General features: G+C 34.7%; 1 protein-coding gene across 9 annotated transcripts in view; it reads left to right on the top strand.

The window, feature by feature from the left end:
- The window catches only part of LRBA (LPS responsive beige-like anchor protein), a 705,137-nt gene that overhangs the window by 152,013 nt on the left and 532,334 nt on the right, over positions 1-20,790 (top strand). The gene's annotated exons all lie outside the window — the stretch shown is intronic.

The following is a 20,790-nucleotide window of genomic DNA, read 5'->3' as shown; positions in this document are numbered from 1 at the left end:
AAGAGAAATGATAAATTTGGTATATCTTTAAATGTTTTATTTATTGACTGTTATGTTATGGTTATTATTCCAGAATATTTTGCCATTTTATTGGAATATATTGTCATTTCCTAAATATATGTTTTTAGGTGTTTGAATAACTTTTATTTGGAAGTACCGAAGAGTTGTTCATTCTGTCTCCTCCTCCCTCAATGAGAGGGAGGTGCATGACTATCTGCAAGGATTTACAAAAATATCTTAAATTGGAAGATATCACCCTACAGGTTTATGTTTGAGAACAGTCCAGTGCCAAATAAGAAAAAGATGTGATTTTATAACACGTCTTTGTTTTTGTCACTACTTTTTGAGCTGACCAGTTTAGTCTAAGGCAGGGTTCAACCAAGCAGGGCCTGAGGGCCAAATCTGGCCTGACCTGTTTCTCTAAATAAAGTTTTATTGAAACACAGCCACTCCCATTTATTTATTTGTTTTCCGTGGCTGTTTTCATGCTACAAGTATTGAGTATTTGCAACAGAGTCTGTATGGCCCTCAAGTGTAAAATATTTACTACTTGGAACTTTACAGAAACTGTTTGCCACTTCTTGCCTAACTTATTTTAGTTTGTGCGGATGCCCAGCTATTCTGGTTTCTGTTGTAGTGGGCAGCTGCAGTCTGGACTGATTACCTGCTAGTATTGTTTTTCCATTTACAAAAGATCATGAGAAAAACACGGTTGAGTTTGGGCCTTGTATACATTTGGATTGGATTTCAGACATATCTGGGGGAGTTCCAGGTTATGGAAGTCCCAGTGTAAATTAGATTTTTCAGAATTTCTAAATAATGTATGTTAATTCAGTGCTTTCTTTTTTTTAAATTTTTTTTAATTTTTATGTTTTTTGGATGTACATCATCTTTCAAATTCTGTATACATTACATCATGTTCACTACCCGAACACTAATTATAGTGCATCCCCTCACATGTGACCCTAATCACCCCTTTTGCCCTCCCCCCTCCCCCGTTCCCCAATGGTAACCACCAGTCCAATCTCCAATGCTATGTGATTTTTTTTTTTTTTTGCCGTTTTTATCTTCTACTTATGAGTGAGATCATATGGCTTTTGACTTTTTCCCTCTGACTTATTTCACTCAGCATAATACCCTCTAGGTCTATCCATATTGTCACAAATGGCCGGATTTCATCATTTCTTACGGCTGAGTAGTAGTCCATCATGTATAAATACCACATCTTTTTTATCCATTCGTCCCTTGATGGGCACCTAGGTTGCTTCCAAGTCTTGGCTATTGTGTATAATGCCACAATGGACGTAAGGGTGCAAGTATCTTTATGCCTTTGTGTTTTCAAGTTCTTTGGATAAATACCCAGCAGTGGAATAGCTGGATCATATGGTAGATCTATCCTTAATTTTCTGAGGATACTCCAAACTGCTTTCCATAGTGGCTGCACCAGTTTGCACTGCCACCAGCAGTGAACAAGGGTTCCCTTCTCTCCACACCCTCATCCACATTTGTTGTTTCCAGTCTTGATAATTATAGCCATTCTGACCGGAGTGAGGTGATACCTCATTGTAGTTTTGATTTGCATTTCCCTGATAGCTAATGATGTTGAGCATCTTTTCATATGCCTGTTGGCCATCCGTATATCTTCTTTGGAGAAATCTCTGTTCAGATCTTTTGCCCATTTTCTAATTGGATTGTTGTTTTTTTTGTTGTTGAGCTGTATGAGTTCTTTGTATATTTTGGATATTAACCCCTTATCTGATGTGTGGTTTGCAAATATCTTCTCCCAATTGTTAGGTTGTCTTTTCCTTTTGTTGATGGTTTCCTTTGCTGTGCAGAAACTTTTTAGTTTGATGTAGTCCCATTTGTCCATTTTTTCTTTTGTTTCCCTTGCCTGGTCAGATATGGGACTTGAAAATATGCTGCTCAGACCAATGTCATAGAGCGTACTGCCTATGTTTTCTTCTAGAAGTCTCATGGTTTCAGGTCTTACATTCAAGTCTTTAATGCATTTTGAGTTAATTTTTGTGCATGGTGTAAGGGAATGGTCTACTTTCATTCTTTTGCATGTGGCTGTCCAGTTTTCCCAACACCGTTTATTGAAGAGACTCTCCTTTCTCCATCGTATGCTCTTGGCTCCCTTGTCGAATATTAACTGTCCATAAAGGTGTGGGTTTACTTCTGGGCTCTCAATTTTGTTCCATTGATCTGTGTGTCTGTTTTTGTGCCAGTACCATGCTGTTTTGGTTACTGTGGCATTGTAGTATAATTTGAAATCGGGGAGTGTGATACCTCCAGTTTTGTTCTTTTGTCTCAGGAATCCTTTGGCTATCCGGGGTCTTTTGTTGTTCCATATAAATTTTAGGATTCTTTGTTCTATTTCTGTAAAAAATGTTGTTGGAATTTTGATAGGCATTGCGTTGAATCTATAGATTGCTTTAGGAAGTATGGACATTTTAACGATGTTAATTCTTCCAATCCAAGAGCACGGAATATCTTTCCATTTCTTTGTGTCTTCTTTGATTTCTTTCAACAATGTCTTATAGTTTTCAGCGTACAGGTCTTTCACCTCTTTTGTTAAGTTTATTCCTAGGTATTTTATTCTTTTCGTTGTAATTATAAATGGGATTGTATTCCTAGTTTCTCTTTCTGCTACTTCGTTGTTAGTGTATAGAAACACAACCGATTTTTGTACATTGATTTTGTATCCCGCAACTTGACTGTATTCCTTTATTATTTCTAAAAGTTTTTTAGTGGACTCTTTAGGGTTTTCTAGATATAAAATCATGTTGTCTGCAAAGAGTGATAGTTTCACTTCTTCTTTTCCAATGTGGATCCCTTTTATTTCTTTTTCTTGCCTGATTGCTCTGGCTAGCACTTCCACTACTATGTTAAATAAGAGTGGTGACAGTGGACATCGTTGTCTGGTTCCTGTTCTTAGAGGGATAGCTTTCAGTTTTTCTCCATTGAGAATGATATTTGCTGTGGGTTTGTCATATATGGCCTTTATTATGTTGAGGTATTTTCCTTCTATACCCATTTTATTTAGAGTTTTTATCATAAATGGATGCTGTATCTTGTCACATGCTTTCTCTGCATCTATTGAGATGATCATGTGATTTTTATTCTTCATTTTGTTAATGTGGTGTATCACGTTGATAGATTTATGGATGTTGAACCATCCCTGCATCCCCGGAATGAAACCCACTTGATCATGATGTATGATCTTTTTAATGTATTGTTGTATTCGATTTACTAGTATTTTGTTGAGGATTTTTGCATCGATGTTCATCAGTGATATTGGCCTGTAATTTTCTTTTTTTGTGTTGTCCTTGTCTGGTTTTGGGATCAGGATAATGTTTGCTTCGTAGAAGGAGTTAGGAAGCCTCCCCTCCTCTTCAATTTTTTGGAAGAGTTTGAGAACGATAGGTATTAGGTCTTCTTTGAATGTTTGGTAGAATTCACCAGGGAAGCCATCTGGTCCTGGACTTTTATTTTTTGGGAGGTTTTTCATTGCTGTTTCAATCTCCTTGCTGGTGATTGGTCTATTCAAATTTTCTACATCTTCTTGGTCCAGTTTTGGAAGGTTGTATGTTTCTAAGAATTTATCCATTTCTTCTAGATTATCCAATTTGTTGGCGTATAGCTTTTCATAGTATTCTCTTATTATCTTTTGTATTTCTGAGGTGTCTGTTGTTATCTCTCCTCTTTCATTTCTGATTTTATTTATTTGAACCTTCTCTCTTTTTTTCTTGGTGAGTCTCGCTAAGGGTTTGTCAATTTTGTTTATCTTTTTGAAGAACCAGCTCTTGGTTTCATTAATTTTTTCTGTTTTTTTTTTACTCTCTATTTCATTTATTTCTGCTCTGATTTTTATTATTTCCTTCCTTCTGCTGATTTTGGGCTTTGTTTGTTGTTCTTTTTCCAGTACCTTTAGGTGCACTTATAGATTGTCTATTTGGGATTTCTCCTCTTTGTTGAGGTAGACCTGAATTGCTATAAACTTCCCTCGTAGAACTGCTTTTGCTGTATCCCACAGATTTTGGCATGTCGTGTTTTCATTTTCATTTGTCTCCAGGAATTTTTTTATTTCTTCTTTGATTTCTTCATTGACCCAATCATTGTTCAGTAGCATTTTGTTCAATCTCCACATTTTTGTGGCTTTTCTGGTTTTCTTTCTGTAGTTGATTTCCAGTTTCATACCTTTGTGGTCAGAAAAGGTGCATGGTATTATTTCCATCTTCTTAAATTTAGTGAGACTTGTTTTGTGGCCTAATATGTGATCAATCTTGGAGAATGTTCCATGGGCATTTGAAAAGAATGTGTATTCTGTGGTTTTTGGATGGAATGTTCTGTATATATCTACTAAGTCCATGTGGTCTAATGTATCCTTTAAGGCGAGTGTTTCCTTATTGATCTTCTGTTTGGATGATCTATCCATTGGTGTAAGTGGAGTGTTAAAGTCCCCTACTATTATTGTGTTACTGTCTATTTCTCCTCTTGTGTCTGTTAATAATTGCTTTATATATTTAGGTGCTCCTATGTTGGGTGCGTAGATATTTACAAGTGTTATATTTTCTTGTTGGATTGTTCCCTTTATCGTTGTGTGGTGCCAGTCTTTGTCTCTTATTACGGTTTTTGATTTAAAGTCTATTTTGTCTGATATAAGTATTGCTACCCCCACTTTCTTTTCTTTGCCATTTTTGTGGAATATCTTTTTCCATCCTTTCACTTTCAGTTTGTGAGTGTCTGTAGGTCTGAAGTGTGTCTCTTGTTTGGAGCGTTTACATGGATCTTGTTTTTTTATCCAGTTGGCCACCCTGTGGCATTTGATTGGAGCATTTAGTCCATTGACATTTAAAGTAGCTATTGATAAATATGTATTTATTGCCATTTTGTCACTTTTTCTTTTTTTGGGGTGTTTTAGTAGTTCTTCTCAGTTCCTTTCTTTTTCTCTTGCTCTCTTCACTTGTGGTTTGATGGCTATCTTTAGTAATATGTTTGATTTCTTTTGTCTTACTTTTTTTCCTGCTTGTTATAGGTTTCTGGTTTGTGGTTACTCTGAGGATCCTATTTAATATACTATGCATATAGCAGTCTATATTGAGTAGATAGACTCTTTAGCTTGACCTCTTTTTAAAAGCTCTACTTTTTCACTTCCCTCCTCCCACATTATGTTTTTCACATCATCTATAGTGTTTTGTTTAGGGTGTGTATATCCATTACCGTCTTATCATTGAAATAGGTAATTTTAGTACATTTGTCTTTTAACCTTCGTATTACCTTCACAGGTAGTTGATCTATTGTCTTTACTATACTTTTACCTTACAAATGATTTTATTGCCTTTTTTTTCTTCTTGTTGTTTTGGGTTTTTTTGACAGTGCTTTCATATACACTTTAGTTTGTTCAAGTCCTTAGGAAGGATGGCTAGAGGAATATAATCTTTAGAGCTGTTATTCTTAAGGTACAGCCTGAAGACTTTGGGAACCTAGGAGACCTTTTCAGGGAGTGTCTGAGGTCGTGCTTTCTCAGCTACATGTCTATTTGATGGTGGGGTTTTTTTCATATACTTCAACCACGAAAATATAATGCAATAGATTGAATGCAGAAGCAGGTATTAGAATACAACCATCTTGAAAAATAGTCATTCTTCAAAAAATATGTTATTTGTATTAACATGTAATGGGTTTATTGTTATTTTGAAATGAATTAATATTTGTAAAATTTCTTGGTTTTAATTTCTAATATGATAAGTCTTAATAGATATATCTCATATAAATAAAAGGTTTTTGGTTGCCTCAGTTCTTTTGAAGAGTCTGAAGGATCCGGAGACAAAAAGCTTGAGAACTGCAGAAGCCATAGGGTATTTAGGGCCAATAGCGTAGTCTCTGTGAATTTCCTATCTACCAGAAAAAGAGGTTGGACTAGGAGATATCTCAGCTACCTTTGAGCTTTTGAGCATTTATGACTAAACATTTATATTTAGTTACCAATCCATTTGTGTAAATAACGAAGAGAATGTGGGCTTTGGAGATAGGACAATCCTGAATTTCAATTCTTATTTGTAGTAATTTTTTAGTTGTGTAAACTCAGTCAAATTTCTAAACTTTTCTTAACCATCAATGTCTAATCCAGAAATGGTACATGTCTGTGTATATATATATATATTAATTGAAGTTGAGTTAATGAATGAAATCACAGAAAATAGAATTAAATGCTCAGGGACTATTTTCCTTTGTTATAGCTCTATCATTTCTCCTGTTCATCCTTTTTGTTCTCATTCTTACTGCCAGCACACTAGTCCAGGCCCCAATAACTTCATGTTTGATGTAAATACACCTTTTGAAATGAAGAATTAATTACATCCAAAATAATTTGTGTAGCAATATGCTGTGAAGTGTTGTGAAGGAAGAATTGTGACTATCCAGCTTCAAGAACGTGCTGTGTGTTTCTCCCTGTCCACCCCCCCACCCCTCCTCTCACCCCAAACCTAATCTCACCATTTTGATTTTCTTGGTTATCGTTCCCTTTTTTAAAAAGTTAAAAATTTGTGTTCCTAATAATATATTATCTTTTTTTCTATTCCTGTATTTTATGAAAATGACATCATACTTTGTAGAGTTTTCTGTTACTAATTTTTCTCTGCCAAACCTTTTGTTTCTGAGATTTTTTTTTATTTACGTATAGCTTTGATTTGTTAATTTTCACTACTTTGAATAACTCAGGTGCTCAAAGGCAACAGTTTTAATAGAGTTGTCATTTTCAAACTTTTTATAACTGTGACTCACAGTGAGAAATTTATTGTGATCAGGTGTGTATGTATATACACACACACACACACGCATACACACACACTCCCACACCCACTCCTACCCCTTTCCCCACACACACCTGAAACAGAGGTTTCATGAGACAATATTTACCCTTACTAAACTTTGGTATATAGTAATGCACTTGTGTGTTTTCTGTTCTTTTTCATTTAAAAATGCTGATGATGCCCCAGTAAGTTGATTCCATGATCCGCCAACTGAATTGTCCTAAATTTGAAAAAAGCACTGCTCTAGGAAATATAAGTAGGAGTAGAATTGCTGGGTCCTAATAATGTCCCACCCTCTAACCCTTGATACTGTTAGATTTCTTATTTTTGGAAGGTTTTGTCTTTGCCTATTTTGAAGCTTTTCTTTTTCTTAATGATTTGTAGTTCTTCATCTATGTCTAGATGACTTCTACTCTGGATATTTCTAATGGTCAGTAGCTTTAGGTATTGTTTTCCTCTGGATTTATTAAGCTAAAAATAGCATATAATGTTACCCACTTCTGTAAACCCTTTGTTCTAACCTTCTTAGAAAGATAAGATTTTCTTTACAAAATAATATCTACCTAATCTTTCACTATTCTCCTTGAAAAAGTATTTCTTGCCTGATGTTTCACTATTTTACTTGACAGAAATCACTAATTTGGCTATGTTGGTTCTAATCTTCTAAAATATATCGTGCTTTGTTAAATCTTCATTTTGGTTTATTCCTGGCATGCACTTTGTTCTCCTGTGTACTTACCCAGATTCTTTATATTTTTCAGGACTTAGCTAGCTAAACCAGTTCTGTATGACAGTTTTTCTTACTCTAAGGCCATGCCATTCTGTATGAATTCACAGCTCTTAATTTTCTCTTGGTATTTAAGTGTCTCTCTCTCTCTCCCTCCCCCCCTCCCTCTCCCTCCTCCCTCTCCTCCTACTCCTTCTTCCCTCTCACCTCTTCCCTCACTCCCTCTCTCTCCCTACCTCCCCTTTCTCCCAAATCTCCAACTAATCAATCAGTGTTCTCCACCCCCCACTCTGGCTGTTGGCATTGACCGTGTGTACCTGGTGCAATCTGTGCCACCTTTTGTCACTGCCAGCTAACTCTCTCCCTCTTTGCTTGTGTCTCTTTTTCCTCTTTTGGGCACTATCTCCCTCTTTCCAATCTCTTTTACTTTCTCTGTTCTTCCTTCTAACATCCTTCCACCATTCTTTATCCCCTGCCTTCTCCCTCCCCACAACCTATTTCTGTTTTTCTCTGTCTGCTTTGTCCTTAGTGAATCTGTGTTGGTTTTGTCTCTCCTTCCCTTCTCCCCCTCTCTCTATTGGTTGGTCAGACACTGTGGTCGTTCTCGTTCATTTTCAGTCACTCTGTGTCTAAGTCTTACTCCACTTGCCCACCTCTTTTCTTCCCCTTTCTACCTTTATCTTTCTTCTTTCTTTTTTTTTTCTTTCCACTCCTCCCTTTTGTTCTTCATATCTTTTTCTATTTAAGTACCTTCTAGTTACTGTGAAAGATAGAAAGATGAATCAGGAACAGATCTTATCTTGAAAGAAGTTACTTTCTTAAATGGGAGACAGTATATGTACAAAAAACCTAAAAAACACGGCAGGAAGTAGTAAGTGCCGTGGAAGAGATATTCGCAGTGAAAGGAGAGACAGCCTCACCTGTGGGCATCTGAGAAGTTTATAGAACAGGTGTCATTTGACTTCAACCTTGAAGGGTAAATAAGATTTGGGCATGTAGATATTAGGGTGATGAGACTCTGGTGGAGGAATTGGCATAAGCAAAGGTACAGAGGTGGTGTCACTGAGAGAAAAGCATGGTGAATTGTTTGTTTTGCTTGGGGATGTGGAATGTACCTGAAGAGCAGTAATGAGTGATATACCAAATGCAGACTGGCACTTAATCATATATCATCCTGTAATATCCCTCATGTTATATTAATGTTTAAAAGTGAGTTCGTGTGTCTTATCTTGGCTGCTCCTTGTAAGCTCTCATCAGCAAGGACAAAAGGTTTTATACTTTATATCTTCCATAGAACTGTGCATAGTGCTGAGTACTTGGCAATTCTGCGGTAAATATTGGTTGCAGGAAGAAGGAAGAACTACACCGTCATTGTCTGGGGCTTTTTGGTTCAACTGTTAACATGGCACCATGACACCCTTCGTCTGCCTTAGCATGTCAGTCTTCTCTCATCAGTGATCCATGAAATAGCTGCAACAGCTGTCTTTGAAGTACCTGTTATGCAATCATACGTCGTACAATTTGGGGATCACCTCATCAGAGTAATTTGCCATGTGCATTTTATTAGAGTTTCCTGGACCGCACCTTAGAATCTGAATCTGAATCTCATGGGATGTTCCCAGAAATTTATATTTTGACATAAGCCCATCTTATGTAGTCTAATTTTGAGTGCTTCTCTGAGTGTACAGGAAATTATTTTTACAAACTTTTATAAAATTCTCCCCTCCCTACCTTTCATACTAAGCTAGTAATATACTCTTTAAAAAGTATCATGGATATAGAAAAATTCTACATAAATTGGATATGGACCCCAGTTAAGACCCCCTTCACACATTTTTTTTGTTGTTGTAAAGGAAAACCTTTTTTGTCTTTCTGGGAGCATGTGTTACAGTGAAAGAGAATGAAACAGAATAAATATAAACTCCTCTTGTTATGTAGTATCTGAAATCAACATTTTTTAGATTCAATTATACACATTAAACCCAAAGTAGGCTTTAAGTTTTGTGTGTTTCATATATATATATATAGTTTTAATTAGTTTATAATTTTCTTTACTCCAGTTACTTATGGCTTTAAATGGATCTTAAAACCTTTGCAAAGAAAATAGTTACTTTATGTAGAGGCCTCTTTTTGCCTATTTTGGGCTAAGAACCAGTCTTTAACTCTTGTTTTAGGATTACAATTATAAAATGGAATAAATGCTGATTAGGTTAATTGTGGAGTGTTTTATCTAGAAAAAGTGGACCTATCACTTTTTGCTGTTACTTTAAAAAATAATTGCTAAAGCTTTACCTATGAGAGGGAAAAGAAAAATTTTAACTTGCAAGTTGGTTCTTGTGGTTTTCACCTTTAACTTTAATGTTTTATGAGTGTTTTTTAGTTTTCTTTCTTTGTGTGAATTTTCTTCGCTGATAAACGTTTCTCTTTCATAAGGTTTATATAAGTAATTTATTTGAATATTGCTATGTTAATTTTTTTGGGATTTTAGTACCTTGAAATCTATTTTTAAGATAGAATGGACGACTTACACTCTAAGCCCCTTCGAATCAACATTTAATAAAATTTAGGATGGAGCTGAAGTAATTCAGTAAGTAGGTGAACAATTTGTATCATGGTGTTAAAAATTCCAGTGGAACTATTGAAACTGATTTTTTTTCTCTGCATATATTTTTTCTTAAAGCTTTAGAAATATATTCATACATATGATACTGAAGTGATGCTTATTTTTTCCTATCTGCAGCCATTTTAAATCTCAGTATCACAAATTTATAACATGGTTCTTGATAAAGAACTGGTGTGTAAAAAACTAATGTTGTAGAATTGGATAGCTTTTGCAGAGTTACATCAGGATACTTTCTGCTGCTATAAAAAGCCAAAGAAACTCAATTGCAATTTTATTGTCCAATTTGATAGATTTCCTGCCACCTTTGTAGCAGGGAAGCTGTTTGTCACTGTATCCCTCTCCTCCAACAGCTGAACTAGGTTTCATAAGCAGTAATAGGCTCTTCTAGTGTAAGTGCACTGTGTTGGTTACTTTGGTCTCTGGGTTTCAAATGTGTACCTGTTAAGAGTAACCTTTGTAGTTTCATTATTGTCCTGTGTGTTCTCTAGGTTTTTATTATTTATCTTTTTCTTTTCCTTTTTTTATACTTCAAATTGAACATTATCTTGAGTAATACTGTTTTTTTTACTTGGTATGCTAAAATGTTTCTACTCTTTAATTAAAATTTAAATTAAGGCATTTAATATATTCTGAATTATGAGAACTGTCTAAAAACATTCTTTTTCTAAACAAATAAAACTAAAGCCTTTAGAGACTGTTTTGTCTGGACCTATATTGCCATAAGGCAGAATAGGTCTGTGATTTAAAATAACCAACAAGTAGAAGTTATTCAACAAGTAAAAGTATTTAATTATCTTGGATTATTTGAAATATGTTAAGATTTTACTTGCTGTGAACAATTTGATGAAATGGCATAAGCATAAATGTCAGTCATCTTATATCAGAAGAAAGTACAGTTTAGGTTGGATAAAAAGCAAGTGGAAATCAGGTTTTTTTAGAATTCTCCAACTGGTTTTTTTTTTTTTTTTTAAGATTTTATTTTTTTCCTTTTTCTCCCCAAAGCCCCCCAGTACATAGTTGTATATTCTTCGTTGTGGGTTCTAGTTGTGGCATGTGGGACGCTGCCTCAGCGTGGTTTGATGAGCAGTGCCATGTCCGTGCCCAGGATTCGAACCAACGAAACACTGGGCTGCCTGCAGCGGAGCGCGCGAACTTAACCACTCGGCCATGGGGCCAGCCCTCTCCAACTGGTTTTTAAAAAGTATTTTTAAAAATCACAAGATATAAACTGGCATATAAATGTGTGTGTGTTTATGAGTGTGTTTATGGTGGCTTTATAATAAAATTTAAAGCCACATATTAAGAAATTCCAAGAGTTATAAAATTTCCATATTTCATGGATTGTCAGCATTTTATAATTAATTGTTGAAGTTTTCTTTGTCTTTAAGTTTTTTTAACCTAATAATTTTAAAATTTTAAAATAATAGTGCTCGTTGTAGGAAATTTGGAACCTAGTACAAATGCATACACACACAAACCAAAAATCGGCCATTACCCAATCACCTGTGTATGACTTAATATTAACATTTTGCTGTAAGACTTTCCAGTCTTCTATTCTATACAAAAGTATACACATACATATAATTATTTTCTTACAAAAATATATTTATGATATTTTACAATATTATTTAATGATACACTTTTTACATGAATTTTAATGGCTACATATCATTAGGTGTATATAATACATCCTATTATGGAGAAGTAAAGTTAAGGGAAAAGCTGCAGCTTTTTTTTTTTGAGGAAGATTAGCCCTGAGCTAACATCTGCTGCCAATCCTCCTCTTTGCTGAGGAAGACTGGCCCTGAGCTAACATCCATGCCCATCTTCCTCTACTTTATACGTGGGCTGCCTACCATATCATGGCTTTTGCCAAGTGGTGCCATGTCTGCTCATGGGATCTGAACTGGCGAACCCCGGGCCGCCAAGAAGCGGAACGTGCAAGCTTAACTGCTGCATCACCGGGCCAGCCCCAAAGCTGTAGTTTTGATGTAACATCTGAATGCTGTCAGACCACTTGTAATTCTAGGAAGGAGTGATTGAGTAAATGATTCAAGTTTACTTTTCATATTCTGGCATTCCCCCAAATTTTATTTGGACAATTGGTGGAGGTGATATTTTTTAAATCTATTGATTTGTATTACAATGTATTGCATATACACCATAGTTTAACTTTCCCTTTTCTTTGAGCTGTGATGAGCCTACTTCTATATAACTATCTCTTATTTTGTAGGATAAATTCCTATAATTTCGGAAGGAGGTGGCACATGTTTTGTTTTTTAAAAGTTGTACTGGGTATTGCTAAATTATTGTCTAAAAATTTGTACCAATTTATACTCTAGCTTTGCGTGAGAGTACCTGTGTACACTATTCTTAAGAAAATAAAATTGGGCAAGATGAATTTTTTTAAAAAAGAAAAGATTAGTAATTATTAACTGTGTGATATTATTCTGTGTCACAGTGCCTCCTATCTCCATTGATATGAAATTAGGATAATGCTCCCTGTCTTTTAGGGTTGCTCTGAAGATTGTGTCAGTATATGTCAAATGCTTAAAACAGTATACAGTAAGCTTTCTGTATATCTCAGCTATGGCTACAAATATTTAAGATATCTCAACTATTGCTACAAATACTTAAAAATGTATCTGGTATTGCCCAACAAAATGAGCTTAACTTAGTGTTTATTACGTGTGTATTTTTAAGCATGGGAACTGGGGAACAGTTGATTAGATAGAAATTTTTATACTTTAAGGAAGTTTGAGGGCAGAATGTATGTTTTCTTTTAAATTAATTCTAGAATGTTTCCATCTATTAATATGATATTTATAGAGATTAAGAAAATACTAAGTGGTTGGAAGCCTTCCGTTTAAATTGCATCCTCACTTGGTGTTAATAAGGAGGTGTTGCTCAAAAATCATTTTATGAACTTTTTCTTGACCCTGTTAGGGTCCCTGACTGGTCCTGAAAATTAAACTGACAAAGAGAGATTAACAGGAGAAAAGCATATATGTGTATTTAATACTGTGAGTTTTACGTGACATGGGAGCCTTCATGAGGAAATGATGACCCAAAGAAATGGTTAAGACTGAACGTTTTTATACCAGGTTTGATGAAGAGTGGGAAGTTGGGGAAAAAATATGATAGGACAAAGGGTATGAGCTAAAGATAATAAACTGGGGGAAAATTAGCAAGGCCTGTTCATTCGCATTCTTTTCTGCATCCCTCTGTCTTCTGAGATAAAGATGCTCCTTTCTTTTGGGTATAGGGAGGGCATCTCTCACATGAGAGGCTTCCATGTATGGAGGACATCAGAGTTGTTCTAGCACCACTGTTTCTATGATCTGCTTTGGGAGAGAATGGAGACGTCTTAAGAGTCCTTTTTGCACCTGCTATTTTTCAAATTCTTTCATCTTAAAATATTCAGTTTGCCAACATGACGTATTTTGGAGGTGGTGTGTTCTGAATCCCATCAAAATATACTACGTATTCAAAAAATGTTTTTAAGTTTATTACATGATGAATGTATAGTGCTTCTTATGTATATGACTTGTTTTCCTCATGAGATTGTTTCCTTTTGTTATTGAACTTATAACATTATTTTTATAACTAATTCTCTTAGGTAGTTTTCTTAGGATAGCCTAGGCCTTATGCTTGATGTCCCTCCAGTCAGGTTGTATTAAGGTAGCATTTAAGAGTTTAGGTTTGAACCAGAGTATTTAGATTTATAACCAAGGTTCTTCATGAAATAGATCATAAAAAATTTATAAGTTTATAAATATTTATAGTTTGATTATAAATATTATATATTTATTATATATGATATATATTGTAAATATATAATCAAATTATAAACATTATATCTGTTACCATATACCATTGTTAGTGCAAGGTGTTGGATCAGAGTCTCCATAAAAGATCTCCTGTTGTGTGGTGGTGATGATCATTTTGAGCTATGCTTATTGATACCCTGTATGGGAAGATTTAGATATTTTCAAGATATGTCTCTATCTATATCTTATTTATCAACTATGGAAAAGTTAGTAACTTAAGAATTAGAAGTTAGTACATCGTATTCAGCTGGTATTTCCATAGGAAGATAACATACAATGAAAAGCATGCATTTGCTCCAGTTCCTCAACATTTCCTAACATTTAAAAGAGTCTAAGTTTTTAAAGATTAAAATTTTTAAATATATGAATTAATAATGTTAATCTCTTGATGAATTGCATTCATCTTTTATCTCCTAATTGGTAAATTTGAGTGTCAATTAAGTTGAAAGTAACGGCAGAAGAAATATTGTAGTTATTAGTTCACGTGTACCTTTAACTAGTAGTTTATAGAAGTGCTTTCCAAACATTACAAGCAGCTATAGATTAGCTAGCAAATGATTGTGAAGATTAATGACTAGTCTTTTAGCTGGGTAATTTAGAACAGTATCTGGTAATTAATTAGGAATTATCAGTCACAAATACCTTTAGGAAAACGCTATCAAAAAAGATGACAACAGTGATAATTGCTCAGTTGCCATTTAGCTTTTAGACTGTTGGAGTAAATTAAAGGGAAATTTAAAAATCAACCAACTTCAGAATTTTGAAAGCATTTCTAATATTCATATTTACAGAAGAAAGAGTTAACAAGTTGATTTGCTTAGGAAAGACAAAGCACTATTTAGAACAGACTTGGCTACAAATCTTTATAACACAAAACGAAAGGTCTTTCATTCTAAAGGTGAAGTATAATTCTATGTAATATATTTCTTGTCATATTCTAACTATATTCACAATCAGCAGACAAACTTTCAAGCAGTCATTTGAAAAATAGGTTAAAGGATATTATTTAATGTTAACATTTCATGCACAAGAAGTTGATTTGTATAATACACATTTCAATTCAAAGCAATGTACACTTTCATAAAATACATTCTGAATGTGCCATAGGGAACATTCTCCCCAGGGTATATCCTTTTTGTTTTCTACAAAGTTGATGCTTACGTTAAAAGAAAAACCTTTCGGCATTTTTTATATATAAAATTCTCTATTTTGAATTTGAATACAAGTAATTTTTTAAGGGGTCTACCACCATCTGACTCAATCTTTATTCTCAGAAAATTATAGTTCTTTTAAAAGGATATGTTAGTTATTCTGTTCAAAGTTGGGTAAAAATATTGTATTTTAGGGTCCTTATTAACAGGAAATTACCTAGAATAGCATTTAAAGTCTCTATTGTTTATATGTTAGTTTTTTCCTTTTGTGAAGGATAATCAAATATAATATTGCTTTACTCTAAGACAATAAAAATGAAGAAATTTGCTTAGTGATTTTTGAAAATAGCTGCTAACTAGATGAACAGAAACTAAGTTAAGGTTGATTTAAACTGACACAGAGAAAACAAAGCTTTTGCGTTAGGCTGGCAAGTTGAACACTAACATCTAATTTCATTTTTTATTGAAATTCTACTAAAAATGCCATAAAAGGATTTTGGAAAAATATATAAATTCATAGGATGGAGAGACTAGGAGTAGAGTAAACAGCAATAAAATTTAGAGTCTAGAGATCAGATGGGTAAGTTGTGTTAACTTATGCTTGGGAAAAGTAAATCATAAGTTCAGGGTGGGGAGAGCTAAAAATCAACTTCATTTTCTCTAAAGAACTCTCAAAATTCGCAGGAAGTGGCAGTCTCAACTATATATGCAACTGAAGATTGGGGTTTTACTCACTACAAGCAAAAAACACTGAAAAAGATTGTCAGAGTAGCTGTGTGATATCTCGAGACCCTCCCTTACTCTATGCTACTGAAAGACTATCCCACTCTATTTTTTGCAGAAGTTTAGAGAGGGTAATATAGAGGGTCACTGGTCTTGGTTTATATTAGCAAAATGAGGAGCAATATTAAGAGACTGTATGCAAACTGAATGTTGAATGTAAAGACAACACTCCCACCTCTTGCTTCCCCTATTCAGCTCCTAAAATCTAGGCAACCGGACCATTACCTTGCATGCAGGACATTGGAAGATACTTCTTGGGGTTGTCTATGTGCCCTCCTAACTCAAGCTACACCCAGTTGATAGTAAAGGTAGAAATTGATTATCCACTTCCCAGAGAGTTTTTTTTTTTTTTTTTTGAGGAAGATTAGCTTAGAGCTAACATCCGCTGCTAATCCTCCTCTTTTTGCTAAGGAAGATTGGCCCTGAGGTAACATCTGTGCCCATCTTCCTCTATTTTATCTGTGGGATGCCTGCCACAGCATGGCTTGATAAGTGGTGTGTAGGTCTGCACCTGGGATCAGAACTTGTGAACCTGGGGTTGCCAAAGCCAAGTGCATGAACTTAACCACTACGCCACCAGGACTGGTCCCAGAGAGCTTTTTAATCCCTGGGCTGTTTGCCCCTCCTTTTGCTAATCATGAGAAGACAACCAAGTTATACCAGAGAGTTATGAAAAGCGTCTAACATGGGAGATAGAAACAAAACAGACAAATAGAAAAAGGCAACTCAGAGAAAACAGATAATAAAAGAGAAGAAACAAAACAGAGGAAAAACAATTATTAACATCCTCAGAGAGATAAGAGTAGATTCTAAATCATGAAACTAGAATAGAATGCTGCTATTCTATTCTTTAATAAGAATAGACAAAGAACTACCACAACACCTATTAGAAGCTAATGATAATTGTAATAATAATAAAACACATACATAGTGCTTATTTTGTGAACTATACCATTTTAGGTACTTCACATATAATAACTCATTTAATCTCTCAACAGCTATATGTTAATAACCTTACTGTTACTGTATTGTTGGGGAAATAGTTAAAAATAACCCTCCTTGCCAACCCAAAATATCCTCTCCTCAAAATGTAGAAAAGAGTGAAACAGTATTTTATTACTAAATAAGCATTAAACGAGACTGTGATGCACCTCACAGGCAATCCACTAAAGAGATTGCAAAGAAAAAAATAAATTTCACCCTTTTATATTGGCAGGAAAATATAATCCATTACATACATGTAATTGTTTTTATCCAAAAGAAAAATTAAAATTCTCATATATTTTTGAGAAGCTGGAGGTTACATCTTAAAGTCAAGTAGCTGGGCTTAAACTCCCAGAGAGACAGGGGACAGGACACCATCATCCTTGATGTTCATGTTTCAAAGGGAGGGCTCCAGTGCCCCCCAGGAAAGACATCCCTGGGATGCAAAACTAGCAAGAGGCTCATTATCTTTTAAAAAGATTTACATACATCATGAAGTAACAGAGAAAGTATTTACAACTTGAGCTTTCTAAAGGAAATGCTAAAGAGAAGATAGGGAGTTTTTCCTTTTGGCACCAAGGAAAATTTAAAATATAAATTTTTCTAGGTTTGTCTTTACTCTTGCACTTACCCATTTAGTGAAGGAAAATATGAACTGCAGAGAAGTCAAGTGACTAGCCCAGAGTCACATAGGAGAAATGGAAAACATGTTCAAGGGTTAGTTGAGGAGCTCTGCCAGATAGTAGAACCAAAAGACAAAGGGATGGAAAATAGAGGACCAATCAGTGCAATCTAGAAAAATAGAAATCCCAGAAATCAAGAGCAGGGGAAAAAGAGGGCAAGAAGGTATACATTAAGTGATTCAAGAAAATTTTCAGAAACTACAGGATATTTTTTGCTAGGTTGGAAGGCCCAATGGCTATTTAGCACAATGGATAAAAATAGACCCATGCCAAGAATCATTTCAAAATTTTAAAGCACTCGGAACAAAGAGAAGAGTTTAAAAGATTTCACAGAGAACAAAATAGGTCATATGAAAGATCAGGAATCAGAATGACCTAGATGTCCCAACAATAAGCACGGGAATAAGAAGGCGGTAAAGAAATGCCTTTCAAATTCTCAAGGTAAATGCTTTCCAGTCTATGATTTTTTACTCAATCTGACTATTAATTAAGTATGAAAGTATATATATTTCTTTCTTACGTAGGTGGCTAGATTTGTGCTCTACTTAGTTTTTCAAACTACACATAATAGGTATGTTTACTATATACATAGTAGAACTATTAAAAAACAAGTAGGAGGGGCTGGCCTGGTGGCATAGTGGTCAAGTTCACATGTTCTACTTCGGCAGCCTGGGGTTTGCAGGTTTGGATCCTGGGTGCGGACCTACACACTGCTCATCAAGCCATGCTGTGGCAGCGTCCCACATACAAAATAGAGGAAGATTGGCATAGATGTTGGCTCAGTGACAATCTTCCTCGAGCAAAAAAAGGAAGATTGGCAACAGATGTTCGCTCAGGGCCAATCTTCCTCACCAAAAAAAGAAACCATGTAGGAAAGAGTTAATAGAAATGTCAGGATAGTGATTTCCTCTTGGTAGGGGTGGGGAGGTTGGGAAACAGTGGGAGATGGGCACATAGGGGTATTGTGAGGTAGTAGTAGTGTTCCATTTTGTGACATGTAAATTGTACAGGTTAAATATATTTTATAATAAAATTTGATATATTTTTATAATAAAATTTAAAAAAATCCTTAATTTGAATAAAATCAAAGCAAATGATTATTGAAAACTAACCTTATTCTATAACACTGGCTATTGTAGAAATAAATGATCTATTTTCAAAATCGCTGTGAGGTTGGTAGTATGTAATTTGACTTCCTTAGATAATAGTAATTGTTGTGTTAGTGTGGAAATGATCTCCCTAGAGTCAGTTTTCCCAGTAGGCTAAATGATACTTTAAGAAATCAGATCATGTCTTCCTCTTCCTCACAATTCTCTAATGGCTCTCTCACACTCAGAAGAAAATTCAAAATCTTTAACACAGTCTATAATCATGATCCACCCTTCTCTGGGTACATCTCTGACTGTGTCACCTATGGTTCTCTGTCTGCTGGTTTATTGTTCTCCCCCAAACATACTAACCTCTTTTTGGCTCCAGAACCTTTACTTTTGTTCTTCCTTCCACCCGAAACTTTTTGTCTTGATATCCATATAACTTGCTCTCTCACTTTGTTCTTGTCTTTGTTCAAACGTGACATCCTTAGAGATCTTCCCTAGTTACCATAGTGAAATATACTGTCCCACCTAGACTATCATCTTCAGTTATTCTCTCTTTTTTTTTTCCTTCAAATCTCTTATTATTTCTTGACATTATCCTATTTATTTGTATGTTCATTCTCAGTCTCCTGAAATCTAAGCTCCATGAAGGCAGGAACATTGTGTTGTTAATCACACAGTGCCTGGTATGCTATAGATGTTCAGTAAATTTTTGTTGAATAAATAAATGAGTACTTGGTCAATTAAAATAAAGAATTTAGTTCAAAGAAAATGTTAGCCTTCTAGGTGTAAAAGGAATTCATATTTTGTTAATGTTACTTTGCCATTTTACTCTTTAGTGTTGAATATATACATTTCATTTTGAAATATTCAAAGAAGTTCCCCAAATGTTTACAGTTAGGAAGATGTTTATTTCCTAAACATTTTGATTTTTACCTATGTCATAAATGTACTGTATATGTCGTGCGTAAAGGCTAGCTAATAACTGTAGAAGGAAATGTGTGCACTGTGCATTATTTACAATTTTGTTTGTCTTACCCACGTATGTACACACATGTGATTTGAAAAGGGCTATGGATCTTTGAACATAAATAGACAGTTTTTCTTCTTTTGTTATCATCTCCTACCATCTTCCCATGCTAGGGCTCAGTAAAGCTTTGTTGACTAAGGGTTCACTTTCCTATATATGTTATAATAATGTAGGTTACAGGAATAAACAATTTTAGCATTGATAAACTATAATTATGCCTATATTTTCTGCATATATTATACTTTACTTTTGAGGGGCATTTTCCATTGAAACACCAGTGGTAATCATATAATGGTGGCTATAAAATAATAATCCTTGATGAGATAAGAAAATTATAAACTTTTTCACCTTAAAGATCATAGCACTCTCTTTTATACTTTTCCTCTAATCAGTTTTTTCCATTTAGTTGGGTAAAAGGCTAAGCATGATATGGGGATGTTCATAGTGCTGAATACATCTCTGTATTCACTCACGTATAGGTGGTCACTCACATATAGGTGGAATGAATGGATGCATGGATGGATTAACTGGAACTTTCAGACCATTTGTAACCAGTTCAAACTTTGAAAATTATGGTTGATGTTTGAAGAATGATTGGATTTTTTTCATTGCTGAAAAAATATGTGTTCTTTAACCTAGTAAAAAAAAGTTTTAGTAGCTTAATAAATATATGGAGACCTGCTGTAATAGTGAGCATAATTAGTTGATATTTTTAATCTCTGCTGAGGATAAATCATAGGGAAATGGGTTCTCATTGCAGTTGAAAAAGTGTACAGTTATGTGCTGCATAATGATGTTTTGGTCAATGATGGACTGCATATACAATGGTGGTCCCATAAGATTAGTACCATATAACCCACGTGTGTAGTACACTGTACCATCGAGGTTTGTGTAAGTATACTCTATGATGTTCTCACAACAATGAAATCACCTAACGATGCATTTCTCAGAATGTATTCCTGTCATTAAGCGACACGTAACCATTTTATCTAGGACACAAAACATTTCTCAATGGTATGTAGTTAGATCCTGGTACAAGTTCTAGAGGCCAGTAGAATAGTGTATTTTTT

This window comes from Equus asinus, chromosome 3 (assembly GCF_041296235.1).
Source record: "Equus asinus isolate D_3611 breed Donkey chromosome 3, EquAss-T2T_v2, whole genome shotgun sequence".
Taxonomy (NCBI): Eukaryota; Metazoa; Chordata; class Mammalia; order Perissodactyla; family Equidae; genus Equus; species Equus asinus.
Note: the sequence above shows the minus strand (reverse complement) of the source record. Positions and strands in the feature narration are given on the sequence as shown.